Source organism: Hemicordylus capensis, chromosome 1, assembly GCF_027244095.1.
Source record: "Hemicordylus capensis ecotype Gifberg chromosome 1, rHemCap1.1.pri, whole genome shotgun sequence".
NCBI classification, from domain to species: Eukaryota; Metazoa; Chordata; class Lepidosauria; order Squamata; family Cordylidae; genus Hemicordylus; species Hemicordylus capensis.
This window is the reverse complement of record NC_069657.1, coordinates 137,168,188-137,193,726: the sequence shown is the minus strand read 5'-3', so window position 1 is coordinate 137,193,726 and position 25,539 is coordinate 137,168,188. Positions and strand designations below refer to the sequence as shown.

Sequence of the window (25,539 nt, the reverse complement as noted above, 5' to 3'; positions counted from 1 at the left end):
TTTACTGAACAGTTGGCCCACCATTTCTTTCCTCTTCCTCCTAACATACCTGGTAAAGCGTCTTTTGCTGCTCTTAGCATCCATTGCTAGAATCATGCAGATAGCACTTGGAAGGCCTCTCTCTTCTACCCCCCGGGCTTCCCTGCATATTTACCTTGCTTAGAAACCATTGAAAGTGTTGGGAATTCTGTCTGGTAAGAGAACCCCTTTTTCATTATAGCAGAGTGCACAGAGGCACAACACAGCGGAATTTGGTAAGGCATGCGTGTATGCTGGGAGTAAAGTAACCTGGAGCCAGTTCATAGTTTCAAATCAATATATATGGCATTTATTAAAGAACTCCATTCTAGATAGGAAAGTGAAGAGTTAGGATCTCTAATCTAGCTAGCTAGCTGGATGCAGATGGATTCTGCATCTCTGCACACATGGTGCAGGGGAGAGGAGCTTGCATGTTGCAAGGTGGAAGGAACAGGAAGAGAAGAGGAGAGAGGAAGGAAGTGGATGGAAGGAAGGAACTCCCTAAGATTAGCAATCTACATTCCAAAGGGATAGTGTCAGAGCAGTAGAGAAGGGATGACCAATGTCTTGACCCTCTAGCCCTCTGACTCACTAGTTTGTCCTCCTATGTCACTGAGACAAGAGACAGCGCAAAGTCCTTCACTTCCAACAGAAAGTGACTGTTTAAACCCACAGCAGCTAACTTCACATTTCCTCTTCGCTAAAAGGAAAGAGCTAGTAGAGCTGTGAGGAGAAAGCGAAGGAAGTTACTCAAGTCAGGTGTTGATGGTCAGTTCAGTACTAGCAGCAGGCTTAGTGTGTGAGGTGGTGGACAGTCACCTCCTCCACCTTTTGCCTCCGTTCCCCTCAGTCTGTGGAAAACAGCTGCATAGTCGTCTTCTCTCACAAAAATGTTATGTTGAATATACGTCCAACAACTGTGAGGTGATCTTAAGATTGGGGCTCATCCTTATTGGGACTAGCAAGATACAACTACAGAAACCCCTCTTCATACCACATCCAAATCTGGGCCTTTGCACCAGTCCTGATAGTTTATCTCTCCATACTAATTGCTACTCTCTGCTTATTGCTGTTCCTGAACCATAACTAGTAACCTCTCTCTCTCTCTCTCTGTATGTGTGTGTGTGTGTGTGTCTATATCCAAATAATTTGTGCAGAATTACGCTACTGAAAGGCTGTGTAGGTTCTCCGTCCTGCCTTCCTTCTCTGAGGCCTGCCAGCTGATTCATGGTACATGGCAATGTCCATGTGGACAAAAGAGATGGGAGCATAAGGGAAAGAGGCTGCTGTTCAGTGGATCGGACATGGCCCACAAGGCATCCACTGAGGAACAGAGTGTGCTGCACTGACTAATCCCTTTAAAGCTCTGTTACTCTTCTGTTTGCGCATTTAAGTAGTAATTGGGATAAGTTTAAACTATTACTTTCAGGTAAGACATTCTGCTGCTATCTTGTTTTCTGCTAAGAGTCTGTGAAGTCCATTGGAGGAAGTCTCAAATGGAAGGATGGCCCTAACATTGCTGAGCCCTGTGCTTCTCTTTCAGACTGCCTCTGATCCTCTCATAGGGATGCAGATTAAGTGTTGCTCACAGCCTTCTCTTCAGTTCAGAGGGGGGCCCATTATTTGCTAGACAATATGAGTGCCTAATGGGAGGGGCCTCTATGTGGGGTGGCAGGCTGTTTCCTACAGAGCAAGGTTTGTTGCCAGGTGTGGGGCCTGGTACAGAAGCACCACTGGCAGCAAGGAAAGACATTTTGGAAAAGCTGTCTTTTGAGGTATCTGGGCATGGCTATGGGATGGGGGAAAGGCTGGTTTCTATTTCCCCACCCCCACTTTGATGATCAGGTAGTACTAGTCCAGCTTGGGCCACCAGGGGTCCTACGTAGCAGCCAACACATATTTTAGTGTTTATTAAAAGCAGATCCTGGCCACCCTAGTTTAGGAGAGGGGAAGGAGCAGGGTGTTACAAGCAAACCAAATGAATTTATTTTTTGAGACTCTCAGCCAAGGGAGAAGTTGCCATCTTGGATGCTGTCTTATTAGCATTTGTATGGTGTTTTACAGTGTACCAAGTGCTTTGTATACATTAGTTTGGTAATCTTTACAACCCTATAAGGAGGTTATTTTTGTTGCCTTAGTCCAGACTGGAGGGGGATGGGATGGTGAGGATGAACGAGAGTGGTTTGCTTAAGGTCACCTAGTGAGTTAATAACTCAGGCAAGATCTGAACTGGGGACTTTCCCACTCACACTATACCAGAGTTTACATATACAAAACCCCAGAGTTTTGTCCAGATAGTATATGGAAGAAAACTGACATGCAGCTATTGTGGCTGCTTAAACCTGAGTCTCCACACATTCATTTTTTGTCTCCTGAGTCCTGAATAGGTTGACATGCACAGAGTACTAGCAAACAATACAGAGTTCTGCATAGACATCACGTTTGTCCCCCCACCCCTTCTCATATGCAAGATGCAGGGCCAGCCCCTATCATTAGGCAATGGGAGAGTCTTTCCCCCTACCCAGTAACAGATTTCAGGGCATCGTTAAGCAGCAGCTAACTGTTAATTATTTAGTTTAATTAAACAATTATCACGGGGCGCCAGTTGGACTTTCTTCTTCGGGCACCACAGGGTCGCCAGTTGACTGTGGCACGAACAGATGCGAAAGAGCGGGGAGGCTCTTTTACCTTCCATGGTTCTGGAGAAGCGGGAATTTCCGAAGGGGCAGCTTTTCTCAGCCGGCATGACAAGCTGCACCAGCCATCATCCTCCCTCTCCCACGAATGGATCTGGTCCGCACCAGGCCACACCAATTGGTCGGAGTGGCTTTGGAACGGAGCACTGATGGAGGTTCGAATGCGGAGCGACTGAGGGGCTTTGCCACCCCCTCCCGCTCCATCTCTTTCGCCCACCCACCTCTCCCTTTGCAGCCTCTGCAGCGAGGTTTAGTAAGCACATGGGTCGGAGTGCCGGAGCACGCTCGGCGTGTCCTTGTGGAGCATCCAATCACCGTGTCAGCCTGTGAAAACAATTCTCCAAGGACCGCTCTTTGGCGCAGGGGCGGTTGTCTCCACGGTCCTTTAGCCCGCCGCGCCTTCCCCCTTTGACCTCGACGAGGGATCCCCTCCTGGGGGGCGGGGGAAGAGGGGTGTGTGCGCGCCGAGCGATCTCTCCAGGCATTGCAGGGGTACGTGGTGCGCCTGCAGTCAGGCGGGGGTGGCTTTGAATGAATACAGCCGCTGGCCACCGCGAGCTTCGCTACACCTCTCAGAGCGGCGCGGAGCGAGCGAGGAAGGGGGCGCCAACCCACATTCTCCGAGTGGATCGCCACCAACCCTCGGCTCGAGCTTTTGGTAAGAAGCCGGCGTTCCTTTCCGGCGGGAGAAGAGAAGGGGTGGCTCAGGCGGCGGCTTCTCCTCCATGGGAGGAGCTGCACAAGAACTCATTCTTTTGCAGCTTCTCAAGCCACTAGGGCAAAAGAGCATGCCGGTAGTGCTGTGCTGCTGAGGCGCCCGAACCGATCTGCAGAGTTTGCAGGTCATTAGTGCTGCACCAAACTCCAAGGTAAGTGGCGCCACTGCTGCTGCACACAAAGCACTCAACGGTGTCTGGGAACTCAGCCCGGGCGGGAAGGGAACTCTCTGTTGGGAGAGAATTACTTAAGGCAGGCAGCTGGTAGTTCTTCCGGAGGAGCTGCTGCTGGGGTGCGTACGTGTGCAATGGAATGCAGCGCTGCAGACTGGTGCCTGGCAGTTATGGAGCCCCCTTGTCAATCTTCCCCTGCCATGCTGCATGCTGCAGGCTTCTCCCCGACAGTCCTGATCACCCCAGTGCGACGGCCGGCCGGGCGGGCGAACGAAAGGAGGGAAAGTCTCTCGCCGGGTAGCAGAGGCAGGCTCCTTGCAAAGTTTGCGCCTCGATTGTTGTTGGTGCGTGTGTGCAAACCGCGGACTACTAGCAGAGCGTGGCTGCCGTAACGGAGGATCCTTTCGTGGATCATGCCCGGCAAATCCCGGATACCTAGGACGTTTCTCATTGGGGGCGCCGAGACTAGGATACGGAGAAATGGAGGCGAAGACTTTGCTATCAAAAGGGTACCGTTCGGGGCAGGGGGACCGGAGCCTGCCTGATTAATGGCTGGAATCAGGATGAGGCAGCTGCTGAGGCTGGGATTCAGAAGTGTGTTCAGGAGCAGAGCAGCCTAGATGGAGCCCGGGCGTGGGAGGGGCAAGACGGACCGTATTGCAGAATGCATCGATGATTCAAAGAATAGCCGAAATAACAGCCCTATATCCCTGTAGGGCGTCCGGGATGAGAGCTGCAGCCGCTCTCCACCCGAATCTTCCGATCAGTTCTTGGCAGCGGGGGCTTTGTGTGCCACGTTGGATGCTTGAGGAGGCGATCCAGGCTCAGAAGCCAGGAAAGCTCGACTCCAGCCCTTTTGGCTGGGCAGGAGGAGCAATTAGAGCTTTCCTGGAAGTTTTCGCCTTCTGGCCGGGAGCGGGCGAGCTTCGGCATGGAAGTCAGGGTGACCTGCTGCCAGTGATGAGCAGAGGGCTTTCCCTACCCCGCCTCCCTCGCCCAGGGCCAACACGAGCCAGAAGGAGGAGGAGGACGCTGGCTTTATTACGGGTCCGTTTCTCTCTTCTCCCCTTAGGCGGCAGAGCAAGGTCTCTTTCCGAGGTGGGTTAAGGGCGTGGGTGGATGAATGGGGGTTGGAGGTGAGAGGAGTGTGAATGACAGGGCATGGTGGCTATAACAAAACCATCTTGTAGCCGGTTGGTCTTTGAAGCATCTAGCCCTGTGCAGTCTGAGATGCTTTTGCCGGTGTAGTTCTGAGGTGTACTGATTAAAGCTGTCATTTAGTACAGCTTTCTCTCTCTCTCCCTTCCTCCTCCCCCCATTGCTTGTTTCCTCCAGGGGTATCTGGAGTGCTTCAGTCGTATTTCTTACCTTCCTAAGAAAACTGCCTGCCTAGGGAAAGGATAAGATGTGAAATATTGCATAAATAATGCATTGCCTTGTCCAAGGAATACATTTTTCGCTTGTAAATCAAGGCTCTTTTTCAGAAGCGCTGTTAGGTAGAATGTAGAATCATGGTTTTATGGGAGGGGGAATTCCTGCAACAAAATCTATTGGAAAACCCTCACTTAGAATAAGAATTGTTTTATTTATTTATTGCAATTTAAACCCTTTCTTTTGGGCATGTATTATTATTTATTTTTACACTTGTATCCTGCCTTTCCTCCGAGGAGCTCAGAGCGGTTTACATGGTTATGTTTATCCTCACAACAACCCTGTGAGGTAGGTTAGGTTGAGAGATACACGTCTGGCCCAGAGTCACCCAGTGAGTTTCATGGTAGAATGGAGATTCGAACTCGGGTCTTCCCAGTCCTAGTCTGACATATTTTGCAATGTTTCTATAAAAATTCATTATTTATTTGTTACTCCTTGGTATCCCACCCTTCCTGCTAGGAGCTCAGAGGGCAAGCAGCATATCCAAGGTTTTCTAATTTAATCTTCACAACGATCCTGTGAGGTAAGTTATGCTGAGAGATCATGACTGGCCCAAGGTCAGGAGCAGAGAGATTTGAATCTGAGGTGAGGTCTTCCCTCACCAACTCCCAAATTCCAAAGCAACCAAGGCTCCTGTCACAACGGATCTTAGACTGGGGTGATGGTGATTCTCTTAACCTTACCACAGTGAACTTCCTTAAACACGATGAGTTTCAGCTGCTGCTTTCCTAAGTGAAGGGAAATAGCACCTAGCACCTTACTGATGCTGTGTAAAATCTTGCAAATTACTTGACAAAAGTGACTAGCTCACAAACTTTGTTACTTGCCTGCTGCCCAAATTCACCAGCGTATGTCTTGTTTACATTTAGGTCTTTGATACAGTCTGTAAACAGAGTGGGGCGAGGTTGGGTGGGTGGGTAGAATGCCAACTGTTCCGTTTTGCTAGAAATTCCCTGCCTGATCGTCTGAATGCACGTCTTACTTGCCACAGCGGACGAGTGGTTATTTACAAGTCTGCTGTACGGATTATAAATGCAACAGTCAAAGTAATACCAATTGTCCATAGTTGAGGTAAAGGGGGTTTGTCTCTCCCAGTAGCTGTTTGCATTTTCTCAGGGAAGCTCATTGCCCACTTTGAAAACCATTACAGTGGTCCCTCGACTTACGAAGTTAATCCGTTCCGAACGCACGTTCGTAGGTCGAAATTTTTGTAAGTCGAAAAGCGCACCCACGGAGGTCTGGAAACATTCGTAGGTCGAGGAAACCGCATCTAAAAATTCGTAAGTCGAGGAAGCCGCATCTAAACCGGCAACGACTTCCGGTCATTTTTGTCGTTCGTAAGTCGAAAACTTCGGATGTCGAGTAGTTCGTAAGTCGAGGGACCACTGTACTATCATTCCAGTAAATTACTCCCCCCCCCCCGCAAGCCTCACAGGGCATCTATATTTCACGCCATTTGTGCCATCAGTTGGGCAGCTTTCATTGGTTAAAACATTGTAAGTTTCCCGTGACTATTTATTTTGATGTCAAATGATCATCCTGGATTAAACAAGTCTACACCAACACTTCTGGTATCACAGAATAAGAGCAAAAGGTGGGCCAAATGCAGGATTGGGTTCTATCCACCTGGTCCCTACAAATCAGATTTATACTGATTTGAACCTGATTTATACTTATTTGGATTTGAATCTGAACCACAGTGTGCCACAGACTGAGTAAGTAAACTGGAGAAAGGTGCCCGCAGAGCAAAACATTCAAGATTATGTATTCTAACCACTACATGGTGAGCCAGCATAGTGTAGTGGTTAGAGTGCTGGACTAGGACCGGGGAGACCCGAGTTCAAGTCCCTATTCAGCCATGCTACTTGCTGGGTGATTCTGGGCCAGTCACTTCTCTCTCAGCCTAACCTACTTCACAGGGTTGTTGTGAGGAGAAACTTAACTATGTACTCTGGGTTCCTTGGAAGAAGAGTGGAATACGCCACCTAGAGATTTACATATCAGGGGGTATAAAATATGATAAATAAATATAATTTTTTTAAAAAAAGTCAAGAGTTCTAATGGTATCTGTCTTGGAGATACCACTTAGTCTCTCTGCCACCCTTCATATAATTTTCATTTGCTCCAAGAAAAATATCTACTTATTTTATTGTAAAACCAAAAGTGTATATCATGTCATGTTACCCCCACCCCAAAGTACATGTGTTACAGTTAAAATGGACAATTGATGAAGGGAAACAGCTTCAGGGAAATGACTTGACTAGCAAACCAGAGGTTGCCAGTTCGAATCCCCGCTGGTATGTTTCCCAGTCTATGGGCAACACCTATATCGGGCAGCAGCAATATAGGAAGATGCTGAAAGGCATCATCTCATACCGTGTGGGAGATGGCAATGGTAAAGCCCTCCTGTATTCTACCAAAGACAACCACAGGGCTCTGTGGTCGCCAGGAGTTGACACCGACTCGATGGCACACTTTACCTTTATGGCTATATTTTATGGAAATTAGTGTGGCCATGGTAACTTGGTACACATTTTGCTGGATGATTTTGGATTTGGTGCCATCGTGTATAGTTGAGGAGGTATCTTGTAAGGCTTTCCTTGTATTTGGGATATTCATTTAGAAAACGTCTCTTAGGTCATAACATAAGAAAAGCCATAGTGGATGAGTTCAAAGGCCTACCTAGTCTAGCATCCTGTTTTTCACATTCACCGACTAGATGCCTCTGGGGAAACCACAAGCAGGAGATGGGCATGCCTCCTCTCCTGCTGTTGCTCCCCTACAACTGATATTCAGAAGTATGCTGCCTCTGAACCTGGAGGTAGCTTACAGTCATCAAGATTACTAGCCATTGGTAGGTATCCTTAATGAATTTGTCTAATATTCTTTTATAGCCATCTAAGGTAGTAGCTGTAACCACATCTTGTGGCAGCAAATTCCATGAATTAATGCAGGGTTCCCAACCTGGGTTCCTCCAGATGTTGCTGAGCTACAATCCCCAGCCTCCCCAACCACAGTTTATTATGGCTGGGGATGTTGGGAGTTGTAGTTCAGCAACATCTGGAGGAACCCAGGTTGGGAACCACTGAAGTAATGATATGCTGTATGCAGAAGTACTTCTTGCATCCTGAATCTTTTGCCAGCCAATTTCACTGGATGACCCTGTGTTCTGAAACTTTCCTGCCTCTCACTTTCTCTACCCTGTGTATAATTTTAGAAGCCTCTGTCATGGCCCCGCTTACCATTACCATTTTTCTAAACTAAAAAGCCCCTGTAAGGCATTGCCGTCATCTTATCATCCTAGCCCTCTTCTGTACCTTTTCCAGTTCTACAACATCCTGTTTGAGATGTGGTGACCAGAGCTTTCCACATTATTCCAAATGTGGCCACACCATAGATTTGTATAAGGACATGATATTCAACTTTAATCAATCCTATTGGACATAGAAAGCTATCCTATATTGAATCTGACCTATCTATATTGAAATGGTCCATTTAGGTCAGTATTGTCTACAGTTACTGGCAGCAACTCTGCAGAATTTCAGACTGGTCTGGAGGTGCCAGCCGGAAATGAAGCCAATACCTGGAGATGCCAGGGGTTGAGGAGAGCTGGTCTTGTGGTAGCAAGCATGACTTGTAGCAAGCATGACCCTTAGCTAAGCGGGGTCTGCCCTGGTTGCATATGAATGGGACACTTGATGTGTGAGCACTGTAAGATATACCCCTTAGGGGATGGAGCTGCTCTGGGAAGAGCATCTAGGTTCCAAGTTCCCTCCCTGGCTTCTCCAAGATAGGGCTGAGAGAGATTCTTGCCTGCAACCTTGGAGAAGCCGCTGCCAGTCTGTGTAGATAGTACTGAGCTGGATAGGCCAATGGACTCCGTATATGGCAGCTTCCTATGACCGTTGTGCATGCAAAGCATGTGCTCTGTCACTGAGCTACAACTCTTCCCTAATTTTAGCTGTGGTTAGTTTTATATGAGCCCCTGCTGAGGAATCTCTGGGAAGACTTCTATTTGTGTCTGTTTTGCAACTTCAGGCTCATAATCCTGCCGTTGGAATATGTTGCATAAGCACTCAGTTGGATTTCCTTATGCATGAAGGTCGTATTCTCTTCTTTTAGATTTGCAGCCTCTATAAAGCAGTAGAGGCTGGGGACACACACAGTTCCCAACTGAAAAACACCATTAATCAAGGAGACTAGCCTGCATTGTATTAGGCGAATCATTTCTGGTTTCACATGTGCTATTCCTTGGGAATGGTTTTCTGAAACAGAGGTAGTACCCATGGAGAAAAAAATGACCTTGTCTGAAGTGGCTGTTGAGAATCAGCACCTTTGCTTAGTCTGTGCACAATACCCATGCTTACCTGTTAGATAGTGGATTTGCTGTGTTCCCTGCACCAATGCTAGACTGGAGTCACACTGTCTCACTGGAAGCTCTTTCCTCTAACCCCTGATATCTATGGGCTAGTGTGGTTACTTAATGGTGAGAAAGGTTTGCTTGGCACATGCTTCCAGGACCCTTTCAGTTTTGCATATCCAAAAGCTGAATTCTGGCATTCCTGACAGGTTCCTGGCAAAGACCCTTGGCCGAAAGTGATCTTCTAATCCAATCTCTGGCACTGGCAGGATGCCCCATACCTAGACCTAACAAAACAGACTGTTTCATTCAGATCAAGGATTTCCAACTTCAAGCAGCATCAAGATTACAGCATCGTTTTGTACACATGTGTACAACATTCCTCCCATCAATGTGTTAACACAGGGATGGGAAGACTGCCTCCACCTCCTCCCAGAAGAAATGGCAGCTTGTACTGATATTTATGTCAATAGAATAAGGGACTTTAACATCAAATCCCCAGAATTCCTGGAGAATTTCACTGCAGTACAGGGAGTGGTGCAGTGCGGAAATGCTTGACTAACAAGCAGAAGGTTGCCGGTCCGAATCCCCGCTGCTACTATATCGGGCAGCAGCGATATAGGAAGATGCTGAAAGGCATCATCTCAGACTGCCCGAGAGGAAGCAATGGTAAACCCCTCCTGTAGTCTACCAAAGAAAACCACAGGGCTCTGTGGGCGCCAGGGGTCGAAATAGACTTTATCTTTACAGGGAGTAAGAGGGGTTGTTAGTGGTGGGTGGGGGTGGGAGGAACTGGGCAGACATTAATGGAAAAGTAAAAGCAACTCTGAGAGAGAGAGATTTAAGCTGGTGTGGCCATGCTCCCACTTGGCCAGCCAATCAGATTTGCAGTATTGGCTGGAAGAGAAGGGAGGGAGAAGTGAGCCAAAAAACCCAGAGTGGTACTTTAGCTACTAGTAGCTTCCAAGCTACATAATGCTTGGAATGTGTTAATGTGTTGGTGTCTGGCGTTTTGAAAATCTCAAGACTACAGGAGAGGATGATGTGGAGGTGGAATGTCCTTGGCTTCCTCTTTAGCCCTCTTCTGCTCAGAACATGCATAAAAATCCCACTCAGTCAGTTCCAAGGAGAAGGGAGAATAGCAATCTACAGGCTCACAGAAACTGGTCAGAAGAGGAAGGCAAGACACTTCTGTCCTCATGTTCTCCTCCCTTGAACTCCAAACCCTCCTGTGACATAAGAGCTTATGAGCAATTTGGCAAAGCAAGGACCAGCCTCCCTAAGTTTACGAGGTTGGCTGTCCCTGGACCTGGTTGTACTGCATTGAGCAGCATGGAAGAGCATGAAAGGACATGTCAGAGGACAAGAAATGCTCAAGACACTCATTGTCTTCCTCTTTACTTAAGCAACTGATTCTGAACCTCCTTCAGTGTTGATTAGGAGTTGCAGCTCTGAAGTCTGTAGAGCTATGGAGTAATATAAGTGAGTAAAGAACTCTCCTCTTAACAGTTTATGGCCACTGTAAAATGCTTTCCTGCATGACTTTAAAAAGCTATGCCTTGCTCCAATAACTATTACAGCTGGATATCAACATCCAGTAAGATCTGAACAATTGTTATAGAGAGCAATGGAGTGTGACTTAAAAAAAAAAAGCAAACATCTGTGAATCACTCCGGCCCCTAATTCATTGGTGTTAAAATGCCACATGTGGAAACTTGTAGTGTGTTTGTGGTGGGAAGAGAGGAGGGTATAGTTTCTAGTGTACAGATGCTAACTATGGAGTGCTGTGTTGTTTTGCTGCCAATTTAGTGAATGAGTGAACACACACAGTTTTACACACGAAATGGTTCATTTAGATAAGCGAGAAATATACAAATCAATGCTGTGCTTAGCCTATTTCCTAATGAAAGTGTGGCGGGAAAGAATGTTCCATGTTTATATTTACTCAATGTATTTTTCCTGCTTAGATTACAGTACTGTTGGAATTGTAAAATATATAGTAAATGGAAAACTTGCAGGCAGCTCATCAATTTTTTATGTATTTCCTTGTATTGATTAGTCTGCATATCATGAGACTATAAGTTGAGTTAAATTCACAGTCAGCTGACAGTGCCCTAAAAGGATGAGTGAGTCCTTTCTTCCTAGCCAGATTGAGTTTCAACTAGTACTTGCTACATATACTTAGCTACATATACTTGCATTACTTTGTATGCTTGCTTGCTTATGTGTTGTATATGTGTGCGTGCAACTGCCCACAGGTAATATAGATTAGGCCTGATTCCCAGCATTTCAACTTCAAATGGTTATTGGGGTAAAAATCGATAGGTTAAGGTTGGTATCACAGCCACAATCCACCCCTGCAGGGGTGATGGACCTATTAGGATGGTCCATCCAAAAAGGCTGCTGGATCCAGTAGGTTTCCAAAAGGCCTTGGAGGGTTTTGAAGTTGGTGCGGCCGGTGATTCTGTCGATGCCCTAGTGGGAACCTGGAATAGGGAACTCACTAGGGCAGTAGACACGATTGCTCCTAGGCGTCCCTCCAGACCTGCTTCTAAAATGGCCCCCTGGTATACCGAGGAGTTGTGAGGGCTGAAGTGGCTGGGTAGGGGACTGGAACGCAAGTGGGGGAGAACTCGGCTCGAATCTGACAGGATGCAGCATAGGACCCATTTGAAGGCTTATGCAGTGGCGGTGTGTGCGGCAAAAAACAGATTTTGGTCTGTGTGCATTGCGTCTGCACGTTCACGTCCAGCAGAGCTATCCCAGGTCGTGAGGAGTATAATTACTGCTCCTTCTGCTTCAAATCAGTTCCCGGAGGTGCTCTGCTATGACGCTTTTGGTGGGTTCTTTGCGGATAAAATCTCCTGTATTCGGGCTGACTTGGACTCCACTATTTCTGCAGGGTCTATGAAGGAGGTGTCCAGCGTTCCCTCTTGCAGTGTTAGGTTGGATCAGTTTCAATCTGTGACTCCTGAGGATGTGGGCAAGCTGCTTGGGGTGGTGCGGCCTACCACTTGTTCTCTGCCCAGGCTGGCTGCTTTGATCTAGCAGGGAGATTGTTGGAGAGGGCCTAGTTAATATCATAAATGCATCGCTGAGGGAGGGTAGGGTGCCTCCATGTTTGAAGGAGGCAATAGTTAGACCTCTTCTTAAGAAGCCTTTCCTGGATCCCTCAGCGATGCATAGTTATAGGCCAATCTCCAATCTCCCTTGGTTGGGCAATGTGATTGAGAGGGTGGTGGCTGACCAGCTCCAGGCAGTTTTGGAGGAGACTGATTATCTAGACCCATTTCAAAATGGCTTTAGAATGGGCTATGGGGTTGAGACAGCCTTGGTTGGCCTGATGGATGATCTATATTGGGGAATCGACAGAGGGATTGTGACTCTGTTGGTTCTCTTGGCTCTCTCGGTGGCGTTCAATACCATCAACCATGGTATCCTTCTGGGTTACCTGGGGGAGTTGGGGATAGGAGGCACTGCTTTGCAGTGGTTCCGCTCCTATCTCTTGGGTAGATTCCAGATGGTGGAGCTTGGTGACAGTTGCTCCTGAAAATGGGAGCTGTTATATGGAGTCCCCCAGGGCACCATTCTGTCACCAATGCTTTTCAATATCTACATGAAACCACTGGGTGAGGTCATCAGGAGTTTTGGTGCTGGGTGTTATCAGTATGTTGATGACATCCAAATCTACTTCTCTTTTTCATCTGCATCATCAGGAAATGGTGTTCATTCCCTAGATGCCTGCCTATAGGCAGTAATGGGCTGAATGAGGGATAACAAATTGAATCTGAATCCAAGCAAGATGGAGGTGCTCATTGTAGGGGTTCAGAATCTGAGGTGTGAATTAGATCTCCCTGTGCTGGATGGGGTTACACTCCCTCAGAAGGAGCAGGTACGCAGCTTGGGAGAACTACTGGACCCAGGCTTCACCCTGGTATCTCAGGTGGAGGCCATAACCAGGAGTGCTTTCTATCAGCTTTGGCTGATTCGACAGCTCCTTGAAGAGGATGACCATTCCTTGAAGAGGATGACCTCAAAACAGTGGTGCACCAGCTGGTAACCTCCGGGCTCGACTACTGCAATGTGCTCTACATGGGGCTGCCTTTGAAAGTTTATGAACTGCATACAAAGTTAGTTCAAAATGTGGCAGCCAGTCTGGTCTCCGGGGCAACTCGGAGAGACCATATTATGCCTGTTTTGACACAATTGCACTGGTTGCCGATATGTTTCTGGGTGAAATACAAAGTGCTGGTTATTACCTTTAAAGCCCTGAACAGTTTAGGCCAAGGTTACCTTAGAGAGCGCCTCCTTCTGCATGATCCCCACCGCACACTAAGGTAATCTGAGGAGATCCGTCTCCAGTTACCACCGGTACGTCTGGTGGCGACTCAGAGGCGGGCCTTCTCTGTAGCTGCTCCTGGACTGTAGAATGCACTCCCTGCAGAAATCCGTAATTTGAACTCTTTCTTGGTTTTTAGGAGAGCCCTTACGACCTATCTGTTTGGCTTGGCCTTCCAGGGTTTTTTAATTGTTTTAAAGGGTTTTAATTGTACCTGTTTTTCAGGATTTTAAAATTGTTTTATTGTCTGATGTTTTATGGTATTTTATAATTTTGGTTCCTGATTGTTTTTAACTGTCCTTGTTTTGTTGTCAACCGCCCTGAGCCAATTTTGGAGGGGTGGTATAAAAATTGAATAAATAAATAATAAATAAATAAATAGGAGAGACCCATTAATCACTATACATTTCAGCGTATAGTGCTTTATCAGATTTCAGTTGTGTGCTCATCATTGTAGATAGCCATACAGGCCACATGACAAGTGCATAGTTCCTTTGGTTTAGATGGCCATGCCATGTTATAGACCAGATTGTGTCCTTTCTTGATGTTGCTTGGTAACCTATCCATATCAAACTGGCAATAGCTAATGACTGTAGAACCCTATTTCAAGCAAGCCAAGATTTCTTATGGTTAACTCGGGGCTTGACAGATTTTCTTTGGGTCTAGGAGTCAGACAATGACAATTTGACTAGACTTAGTGATGGAGATTGTGGTGGGGAAGGGTAAATGGGCTTCCCTTTATCCGCCTTTACAAAAGGGGCTGTAAGGAACAGAAACAGGGCTGTCTGGGATAAATAAAGATTTTTAAAAACTATCTCTACCTCTGAATTTCCTAGCCTAGGCACCATGGTTAAATTACTAGGTGCCGTGACTTCCTAGTGACTAGGATTTTTCAAGCCCTGTGTTAACAGCCATGAGCAGGGGCCAAGCAATGTTGGCTCAATTCACCAGCCAGCCAGAAATTTTACTCATGTTTCCTTGAGCAGTGTGGGTACATTATTTTTCAGGAAATTTTCCACAAATCAGGAAAAATTCCGCAAATGTCAGGAAAAAGTGCCACAATTTTTTTGCTTGTCACACGGACAAGTAGACAAGTGAATTTCCTGCTCCCTGACCATGAGTGAGTATATTAAACCAAGTTGGATGTTATAAAATGGAACACATAGAAATTAGGAACCCATGTAAATCACTTTGGACCCTTGTTTTCTGACCCTATAGACACTACAATTAAAAAGAGGAATTTCAAAGCACAAAAATGGAGCAGAGGGCTGTGGTTGGAAATCTTTTAAAAAATTACTTGCCTTTATTGGGACTTAAAAAGGAGTAATGAACACTTCTCTCATTGCAGCATTAAACTGGCTTCCATTTGGCTGTGATGTTGACAGTGACATTATACCTGGATGCAAGGATGGCAAAAGGGGCCAAGGCTTTGTTCCAGATAATGCAACAGACTCTGTAAAATGATTGATTCCTATAATCAGGCATTAGCTGTACAAATGCACTGGGAAGAAAATAATATTAGATGGAGAAATTTTTTGAAGCGGTTTCAAGTGGGCAGATTAAATAGGGTTATGCATTTAAATGGATCTCTTAAACCATATTAAGTTTCCATGCAGACATGAATTATTTGGATTAAGAATGTATTTTTTTAGCTTTCCTTAATCTAATAAAAATGGAATAAATTCAAATTAGGCAAGATTAAAATTTCTGTCTGCGAAGTTGCTTAACTGAATTTCCCATGTTTAAACAAACCAGTCCAATCCTTAATATAAACAAATCCTGAGTCCCCTGATATAAACACTGAGAAATAAGGGTTATAACTTCTAGGTTCTCAGCCATAAGGACAACTCTGCTGGACCAGTCTAATTTCATTCTGTTTCATATAGTAGCCCACCAGATACCTCCGAGAAGCCCACGGACAAGAGGTCAGGGCATGCTCTTTCTCCTGCTGTTGCTCCCCTGAAAGTAGTATTTGGAGGCATCTTGCGTCTGATGATGGAGGTGGCCAATAGCCATCAGACTAGCAGCCACTGATAGATGTGTTCTCAATGAATTTGTCTAAGCTCCTTTGAAAGCTATCCAAAATAGTGGCCATCACCACATCCCTTGGCAGAGAATTCCATAGACTAATTATTCATCGAGTGAAAAAGTGCTTCCATGGGATGACCCTTGGGTTCTAGTGTTGTGAGAGAGGGAGAAATATTTCTCTCTGTCCACTCTCTCTACTCCATGCATAATTTTATAGACCTCTATCATGTCTCCCCATAGTCATCTTCCTCAGGTGGTGTAGCTTTGCCCCAGGTGGTGTAGCTTTGCCTCATAAGGAAGGTGCCCTAGGCCCCGATCATCTTGGTTGCTCTTTTCTGCACCTTTTCCAGTTCTACAATGTCCTTCTTAAGATACGGTGCCCAGAACTATACACAGTATTCCAAATGTGGCGGCACCATAGATTTGTATAAGGGCGTTATAATATTAGCATTTTTATTTCCATTCCCATTCCTAATTATCCCTAGCATGGAATTTGCCTTTAAAAAAAAAAAAAAAAAACAGCTGCCGCACTCTGAGTCAGCACTTTCAATGAGCTGTCCACCATGACCCCAAGATCTCCTTCCTGGTCTATCGACAACAACTCAGACCCCATCAGTGTATATGAGAATTTGGGGTGTTTTGCCCCAATATGCATCACTGTACACTTGCCAACGTTGAACCACATTTGTCATTTTGTTGCCTCCTCACCCAGTTTGGAGAGATCCTTTTAGAGCTCCTTGCAGTCTGTTTTGGAGTTTACTACCCTAAATCTGCAATTTGGCCACTTCTCTGCTTACCCCAACTTCTAGATCATTTATGAATAAATTCAAGAGCACTGGTCCCAGTACAGATCCCAGTAGAAGACCCCACTTCTTATTTCTCTCCATTGTGAAAACTCTCAGTTTATTCCTACCCTCTGTTTCCTGTCCTTTAACCAGTTACCAATCCACACATGAACCTGTTCCCTTATCCCATGACTGCTAAGTTTACTCAGGAGCCTTTGTGAGGAACTTTGTCAAAAGCTTATTGGAAGACCGAGTATTCTATGTCAATTGGATCACCTTTGTCCACATGGCACTCTCAAAGAACTCCAAAAGGTTAGTGAGGCAAGACTTGCCCTTGCAGAAGCCATGCTGGTTCTCCATGTGTTTGATCCCCATATAGTGAAAGAATTGATTGTGTGAATATCAATATGCTGATGACACCCAGATCTATTTCTCCATGACAGTCATCATCAGGAAATGGCATAACCTACCTAAATGCCTGCCTACAGGCAGTAATGGACTGGATGAGGGATAATAAACTGAAGCTGAATCCAAGCAAAGCAGAGGTACTCATGTTATGGGGTCATACTTCGAGGGACTCAATAGACCTTCCTGTTCTGGATGGGGTTGAACTCCTCCCAAAGGAACAGGTATGTAGTGTTGGAGATGAACTTCCAGTGCATCGACCTTTTGCACCAACTATCCTAATGACCACTAGGGGCATTGGGAGTAGAGACAGTGAGTCAGGGTCTCCCTATCTGTCCCTACTCTATGACCCCTGAACTGACTCTGCAGCACTTCCTGTGCTGAGTCACAATCCTTCCTTTCCTCCTAGAGAGCAGATGGAAACATCTCTCTCTCTCCTTACCTATCCACTATGTAGTCCTTTAGATTAGATATAGGTCTTTCCTGTCTAAGTGTATTTAACCAATAAATGTTTAGTGTTTAGTCAAACAAGGATCTCCATGTGTTTTCTCTAAACAGCTGCAATATCCAAACCATCCTCTGCTACCTACTCTGTAACTGGAGTGTGTGCTCATTCGTTAGTGCTCTGCTGTTTTACCTATTGTGGGTAAAAATCAACAACCTCTAACATGTAGCTTGGGAGTGTTTCTGGACCTAGGCGTCATTGTGATTTCTCAGGTTGAGGCCAGTATTCTCTCTAATTTTTTCTCATCTGTGTGTGGAATGAGTTTTGTTCTGGCTGCTAGTATCAGGGAAGTGTGTGTGCATTCAGAGTGGGGCCTTCTTGATTCAACCTGAGTGGGATCTAAAATTAACTGAGCAGACATTAAAAAAATGTGTGAGTGCACACACATGTGCATGCCTTAGAGCAGGGATGGGGAACCTTGGCGGACGAAGGTGGTATCAACCAAAATTGATAGAAAGCACTCCTGGCCACAGTCTCAACCAGTATTCCCTCTAAGGCAGGGAAGGGGAACCTTGGCCCTCCAGCTGTTTTTGAACTACAACTCCCACCATCCCCAGCCACAATAATTGTGGCTGGGGGTGGTGGGAGTTGTAGTTCAAAAACAGCTGGAGGGCCAAGGTTCCCCTCCCCTGCCTTAGAGGGAATGCTGGTTGAGACTGTGGCCAGGAGTGCTTTCTATCAATTTTGGTTGATAAAACCTTCATCCGTTCCTTGAAGATAATATAGAACATATATTGAATATAGATAATATGAAGATTATTTAGAACTATAGTACACTCTCTGGTAACCTCTAGGCTTGATTACTGCAATGTGCTCTACATGGGGCTGCCTTTGTATGTAATTTGAAAACTTCAGTTGGTCCAAAGTGCCGTGGCCAGATTGGTCTTCGAGGTTTCTCAGAGAGACCATATTATGCCTGTTTTAAAGCAATTGCATTGGCTACCGATAGGTTTCCAGACAAAATACAAAGTGCTGATAATTACCTTTAAAGCCCTAAACAGCTTAGGACCGGGTTACCTGGGTGGGCGCCACCTTCTTCATGATCCTCACTGCACATTAAGATCGTTGAAGGAAGTCCATCTTCCTTGGCCACCAGCTCATCTGGCAGTGACTAGGGAGCGGTCCTTCTCTGTAGTTGCTCCTGGGTTGTGGCATGAGCTCTCTATAGATGTTCATGGTTTAACATCTTTACCAGGTGCCACCACTTTACTCTTTTACTCTTTAAAAGAGTCCTTAAGACTCTTACCCTGCTGTTTCCTACCTGGAAATGTTGCATTTTATCATTCATATTTGCTCAGAGATTGTTTCTGATTAATCAGTCTCAACTCTTGGATAACCTTCAGCCTCCTGTCTTCAAATTACTAGTTCAAAGGAAAAGAGAGAAAAGAGGAGGATGAATGCCTTTTCAATTAATGGTAGGCTTGCTGGGAGAGTACTGAAATAGACTAAAGGCTGATTCCTATCACACATACATGGAACAGATCCTAGGCTCAATTTCTGGCATCTCTAGTTAAAAGGTTAGTAAGGCTGTGAAAGACATAGAGAACTGTAGCCAATGCTTAGATTAACCAATTATCTAACTCAGTGTAAGGCAGCATCTTATGTTAATATATTTTGTACACGAGTCCTGATATCTGAATAAAATTGTGTTAAATCAGTTATTGGGGTATCTGTGTACATGTCCCAGATTTCCCTTTTAAATTCTTGCAAAGCCTTTCGTATTTGGATATCTGAGCCTGAATACTATAAGAAATGGCCGTCAGGGAGGCACAAAATATATTCCCATTTTGAAGACAGGAAGAACTATTTTCCCTGGGCTTTACATAGCAAGAAAACAACCTGTGTCAGAGTCTCTGTGCTGGAGAGTCATAACACTATGCAAGTTTCCATGCTGACTGCTACTACTACTGCTGATACAGGCAGCCTTCACTATCCATGATCGTGCCACCTGTGGTTTCGCGTATCCGTGGTCAGGCAATGGAGTCCCGGCCTCATTTTTCACAGATACAAAAATAGTTAAAACTTGCCTATCCCTAGTTCCTGGGTGGCTAGAAATGACCTCGGAGGTCACTTCACCATTTTGCTGAATTGAGCCATTTTTTTTCACCCCACCCCCACCCCGTGATTATTTGCGGAAAATCGACGAAACTGGGAGTTTGGGGGGATGGCTGGAGAACAGGAGAGCATGACACAGTACATTATTTCTGCCTCCTCCCTGCTTTTTTTGCCCTTTTTTTGACCCCAAAGGAAGAGCCTAATCCCCCAATTTCCATTCACACAAGGTCTTGTTATCTGTGGTTGTAGAATGGAGCCCTCGCAGAGAACAAGGGCCACATGTATAATTGTTGTTCTATCAATATCTAGGAGCAGGAGCTTAGCAAGTTTGTAGTGGGCCCTGGGACAAAAAGTGAAGATGGGCCCTGCCCCAGGCCTTCTGTCTACTTCATCTCCCTCCACCCCTCAGTTTTTGCTACAGAAGAGTGAACCATCGGTCCGCTGAAGGCCTCCCTCTCTCACAGCGGCAGGGCTCCAGGGATATTGCCCCCCTGTTCAGTTATAGCTGCACCCAGATCACTTGTAAACAGTACGTATAAATAACTTTGTAGGTGACAAACATGATCTTCCAACAAACGGGAAAACAGATGTATTTATTTTTATTTATTGTTAAATGTATACCCCGCCTTTCATTAAGAAAATCCCAAGGCGGCTCATAGGAACATAGGAAGCTGCCATATACTGAGTCAGACCATTGGTCTATCTAGCTCAGCATTGTCTTCACAGACTGGCAGCGGCTTCTCCAAGGTTGCAGGCAGGACTCTCTCTCAGCCCTATCTTGGAGAAGCCAGGGATGGAACATGGAACCTTCTGCTTTTCCCAGAGTGGCTCCATCCCCTGAGGGGAATATCTTCCAGTGCTCACACTTCTAGTCTCCCATTCATATGCAGCCAGGGCTGACCCTGCTTAGCTAAGGGGACAAGTCATGCTTGCTACCACAAGACCAGTTCTCCTCCCAATAAAATTTAAAAACAAGATTATAAAAAAGGCACATTAAAATATTGAGCTAAAAAAATTAAAAACAAATCTGATTTTAAAAAATTAAATTAAAACATAAAAACAGTACAAAATACAAGAAGCAGCAGTGGAGACAATCATATAAAAGCTTGGGTAAAAAGCCACAATTTGACATGCTTTCTAAAAACTGTGATTGAGACTGAGGAGCAGATACCCACCGGGAGAGCATTCCAGAGTCTGGGGGCAGCAACAGAGAAGGCCCTGTCCCATGTGCATGTCAACTGAGCCTCCCTCATTGTCGGCATCCGGAGCAGAGCCCCTCAGATGACCTCGTCAAGTGGGCAGCAACCCCTGGGAGCAGGTGGTCCCTCAGGTATCCCGGGCCCAAACCGTTAAGGGCTTTAAAGGTCAAAAACAGCACCTTGAATTGGACCCAGAAACGAACTGGCAGCCAGTGCAAGTCTTTCAGAATAGGCGTGGTGTGTTCCCACCGGGCAGCTCCAGATAAAACCCTAGTTGCTGTGTTTTGTACTAGCTGTAGTTTCCGGATATTCTTTAAGGGCAGCCCCACGTAGAGTGCATTACAATAATCCAGCCGTGATGTGACTAAGGCATGGGTAACTGTGGCCAGATCTGTCTTCTCGAGAATTTAGTATATAGGGCCTATAATGGTTTACATTCCAACAGAAGAATCTGATTTCAGAACTTTAAAAAAAGAAAGCCATCATTGATTTGTAATAATAAAATTCAGGTATTTTATAAATTTGTCACAGGAACGAACTTCAGTTCAAGAATCTGGGTGTAATTTCAATGAATTTGAGGAGAACTAGGCCTGAGGAACTGTTGGAATAAATAGTGTTTTTGTTTAACTATCTAGCTATAAAACTGAAAAAAGAAAAGACATCCCGCAAAGGGGCTCATTTGGCTGGAGGAATTCCACATTGAATGTTTGCTGCTAGTCCGATTTCAATTTTCAACCACAAACAAATGATTGGTGGGATTGGTCAACTACAGACCAACCCTGTATGCATTTCTACTAGGAAGTAAGTCCCTCTGAGTTGAATGGCATATACTCTGAACTAAATGTGTCTAGGATTGCATTCTTTGTTAGGGCTGTCCACTAATTCAATATTTTTAGTTGGTTAATCACTACCTTTCAATTGATTGATGTAATATATTTAAAATTTTATCCAAACTTGAGTATAGGATTTTAAAAAGATTATTGAAGTAAATATGAGATAACTTAAAATTTAATAAACATACATTTCCAACATTGTTAGGAAAAAAGCCTACCTATTTTTTTAAATTTCCTGTTGCAGTATTACACCAGAACCAGAATGTCCTTTCTTCTTAGCCCCAACCATTTGCCTCCATTGATCAGAACTTGCTCTTATCAATAAGCTGATTAATCTACCAGTTATTAAAGCATGGTACCCTAGTTTTAATCACGGTTGTATCATGGTGACATTTTTGCTGTCTCTTTGTTCCAGAAAGTCTTTGTTCTTGCCTTTGATTGTTTTTTCTCACCTTCTGTTTCAAAAAAGTTATTATTTCTCTTCTGCAAATGGAATGTGATTTCCCTGGCTTTGTTTAGCCCTGCCTGTCACCATTATCCAGTCTACAGCAGCTCATAAAGAAAATTAATGAGACTCTGTCTCAAATCACCTTAGTCTTCATTAGATTTTCATCAGCCGCCATGGGTTCCACTGGTGCTTTAGTGCAACTACTGGTGACACAAATTGTCAGTATTAAATAATGTTGCTTCAGGACATGAATACAGAGCTTTCTCAGTAACCCGACCATCACTGTGGATAAGCCAAGAGGGCTATTCCACTGAGTGACAAGGAGCTCTAGAATTGGAAAGTAGAAAAGCTTCCTTTTTAGGCAAAACAATATGCTACAAATGAGCATAAGATGGTGAAGTTATGCTGGTATTCCCCAGTTGAAAATCTGTGTCCCCACTCTTTAGGGGAGAGAGAAAAGTCTTTTTTGTCTGTCATTTTTTAATCCAGCCCCCCTCCCATTGATTCTGTGGGGCTCTTGAAGGCAAATCATGAAATGAAACAGCTCAGTGGAAAAGGAAATGGAAAATACTGCAATTTCCTGCAGGAGTTTCTTTTTCCTTTTCACATAATAATGTGAATTTGTGCTATTAATACCTTTCAGTTTTATTTTCATCCTGAGCTACTCTGCTACTCTTACCTGAAGCCTTTTATTATAATAGTTAGCTAGTGCAAAGGAACGTTAGGAATCTTTTGTGCCTGGTCCACAAATTTGGATTGCTACACTGATGCCACAGGGCCTCTAATGCCCCAGCAAGCCCTAGCCATGCCTGGCCAAATTTCTTACCAGCCTTTCCAATCTGTATCATAGCAATAGTATGGTGAGGTACTTCATTGGTTGCTCTTGAGGATTAATGAGAAAAGGAAGACTTTGATATCCAACACAAGCCTTATTATCTGGCCAGGCTATACATCTAATTTTGTGTTGTCTAGCACTGAGATGTAGTTGAAAAACATTCAAGATGCCAACCCTACTCACATTACAAATCATAGGAGGGTATTTAGGACAGTCTGTAGTCTGAATTTCCTTGATGACTTTGTTCCCTTGGCTGAAGGCAATGTATTTGAGGCTCATCTTGTGTGCTTACTGTGTTAATCCAGGGTTGGGAAGCCATTTGGGTTAAGTTCTCAAAGCAGATGCACCTGGGGAGGGGCACAGTTAGTGACTGACATCCAGACTAAAGAACTGATGCTGCATGTGTGCACCATGGGAGGAACATTTTTTGTCAATCTCCCCTTCTTTTTGAACCCCTTAGTGACTACTGAAAATATGTCCCTGAGGGTCACACAGCCCTGAGGGACACAATTGTACATTGGTCAGAGCACTTCCACGGGAAGGGGAGATTGGCAGAAATTGCCCCTACCCTATGCAAGCACCTACATTCTCAAAGTGGGAATGCTATTGCTGCAGCCGGGCATCCTTTCACTGCATGCACACAACATTAGGATGTAACTTGGTCAGTACATTTAAAAACTCGATTTTTGGTTAATTATATAGCTGGTACCTTACTGAATAACAAAGAAAAGACAGGCCCCTGGACCCAAGGAGCTTACAACACTGAGAAGAGAGACAAGAGTTGCAATCTTATAGAGAGGTGGAGGGAATGGGAGCAATAAGAGTAACATAAAAGGAAAGGGAGTGGATGCAGTTACATTTGCTTAGGCTTAATTTCATTTGGGGAAGACAGATAAAGGGTTTGGGTGAATGAATCATGGAAATCCCCTAAACATACGGTAATGATTTCATTTAAAGTGAATGAAGTCAGATTCTTTGGTATCTTTCCTCTTCCTCTTTCGACTGTTCTAGTCTGGCATAGACACACATTTCAGTACCAAGGACAGTTCTGGGCATTGCTTATGTTCTGGGCACTTGCATATTGTGTTTACATGTAATAAAATGACTTGACTAAAACTTATCCTAAATATCAGCTCATGGCAAAGTGGGAAATATCTCCACATTTGTGCTACACTTATACACTAAAATTATATGTTTATACATTTATGAACAACACATTGTAGGGTTCCATACACTTCTATAAAACATCTCAAATAGCAGTATATGCGTGTGTATTATTTTCAGAAAACTATTCTTACAATGCTGAGATGTGTGCTAAGTGTTCTTGCATCAACTGAGTTTTGGGCTCTCCAAGAGCTCTTTCGTAAACCTGATAATCACAAATATAAGTAAGTAGTCTCCCCAGTGAGCTAATCTTGAGAACCATTGGGTTGGATCCTGACTAGCATTTGCATGAACAGAATAGCACTTACACTTAGACAAGGGGGCGGTGGAATTTCTGCCATACCCCCGGTTATTCTTCAGGGTTCCCCAATCCCAGGACTTGCTTTCGATGGGCTGCTGGGAGTGGCAGGAGGGTTGAAAAAAGCTCCGTTCCCTGAGCATCAAATTGCTCCTAATCTCTGGATCCAAATCAAGGGCTTATTCTTAAATGGAGCACAGCTCAGAGTTACCAGGTTTCTTATTTCATAATTTTACAGAGGTATGAATCCGCTGCACATTTACTTAGAAGTAAGTTTCATTGAGTTCATATTACCTAGGGGAATATGCCTAGAATTGCAGCCTGAATGACTCCAACTTCTGAAACCTCTTTAGCTTATGCTTTTCACTTTTGACTGTTTCCTTCATCCCTATTCATTAAAAAATAGTGGTAGGGCCCTTTAAGAATATCTGTCTTCCTAGGTGGAAAATCTGAAGAAATGGCTTTAGATTTGAAAGATTAATCATCTGCAGCCCTAAGGTTTTTTCCAGTCAGAATCTTAATATAGGCCTAGTTCACACATGGATACTCCTCAGATTTGATGATGAACCTGGCTAGCAAATGTGAATGACGTATTGCAGGTCAAACATCACAGACAGCTTTATGTCACCTCACATCAACTCGAAAACAGTTGCTTTTCAGTGAAACTAGGTTACAGCCTCAGCTGGCAATAATTTTAAAGTTATGTTCATGTGTTTATGAACTGACCCATACATTATAGTATATCTATGATGAACAAAGGCAGGACTTGTTCAGAATAGTGTGGTTAATGTTTCTTTTAGGTGGCAGGAATGACAATGGCTCAGTTTTATTTCCTTCTGTTACTCGTGGTTTTCTGTGATTTACCGTTGATAAACAAAATAAACTCTGATTTAACACCCACAACCATGAGCTGCTTGACTGATGGCTTTGTGGTGGTGGTATTTTTTAAAAACAAAACAAAAAACACTTCAGTGCAATTAGGAATTTTGTTTCATCCATTTGGCTCTTCTTTCTCCATTAGCTGGTATTAACATTTCTAAGAGTGCTTGTGACACTGCTAAGGCTGTAGTTGCTGCTGTGTGAAGATGGCTTTGCAGATCAGCCTGTGATATGGTTGCCCCCTCCTCCCCCCCCTCATCCATTTCTGTCTCTTTTACTCACTGGACCCTGTCAGATGCAATGTGGAGCCAAGTATTATTTTAACTGAGCTTCTAAAAACAAGCTGAGATGCGCTCTGCAGACAATCAGCA

The 25,539-nt window shown here is 44.7% G+C and overlaps 1 protein-coding gene across 5 annotated transcripts in view; it reads left to right on the top strand.

The window, feature by feature from the left end:
• The first annotated feature begins 3,028 nt into the window (after positions 1-3,028).
• SYT12 (synaptotagmin 12) overlaps positions 3,029-25,539 on the top strand; it is a 93,130-nt gene continuing 70,619 nt past the window's right edge. The window contains exons 1-2 of one of the 5 annotated variants that reach the window (XM_053286298.1): positions 3,029-3,372; positions 3,476-3,583. The gene's annotated coding sequence lies outside the window, so the exon portion shown is untranslated. Of the gene's footprint in view, positions 3,373-3,475; positions 3,584-3,929; positions 3,949-4,014; positions 4,114-7,868; positions 7,890-25,539 lie in introns of those variants that run through there. The other 4 variants (XM_053286297.1, XM_053286306.1, XM_053286301.1 and 1 more) reach the window with 4 other exon arrangements.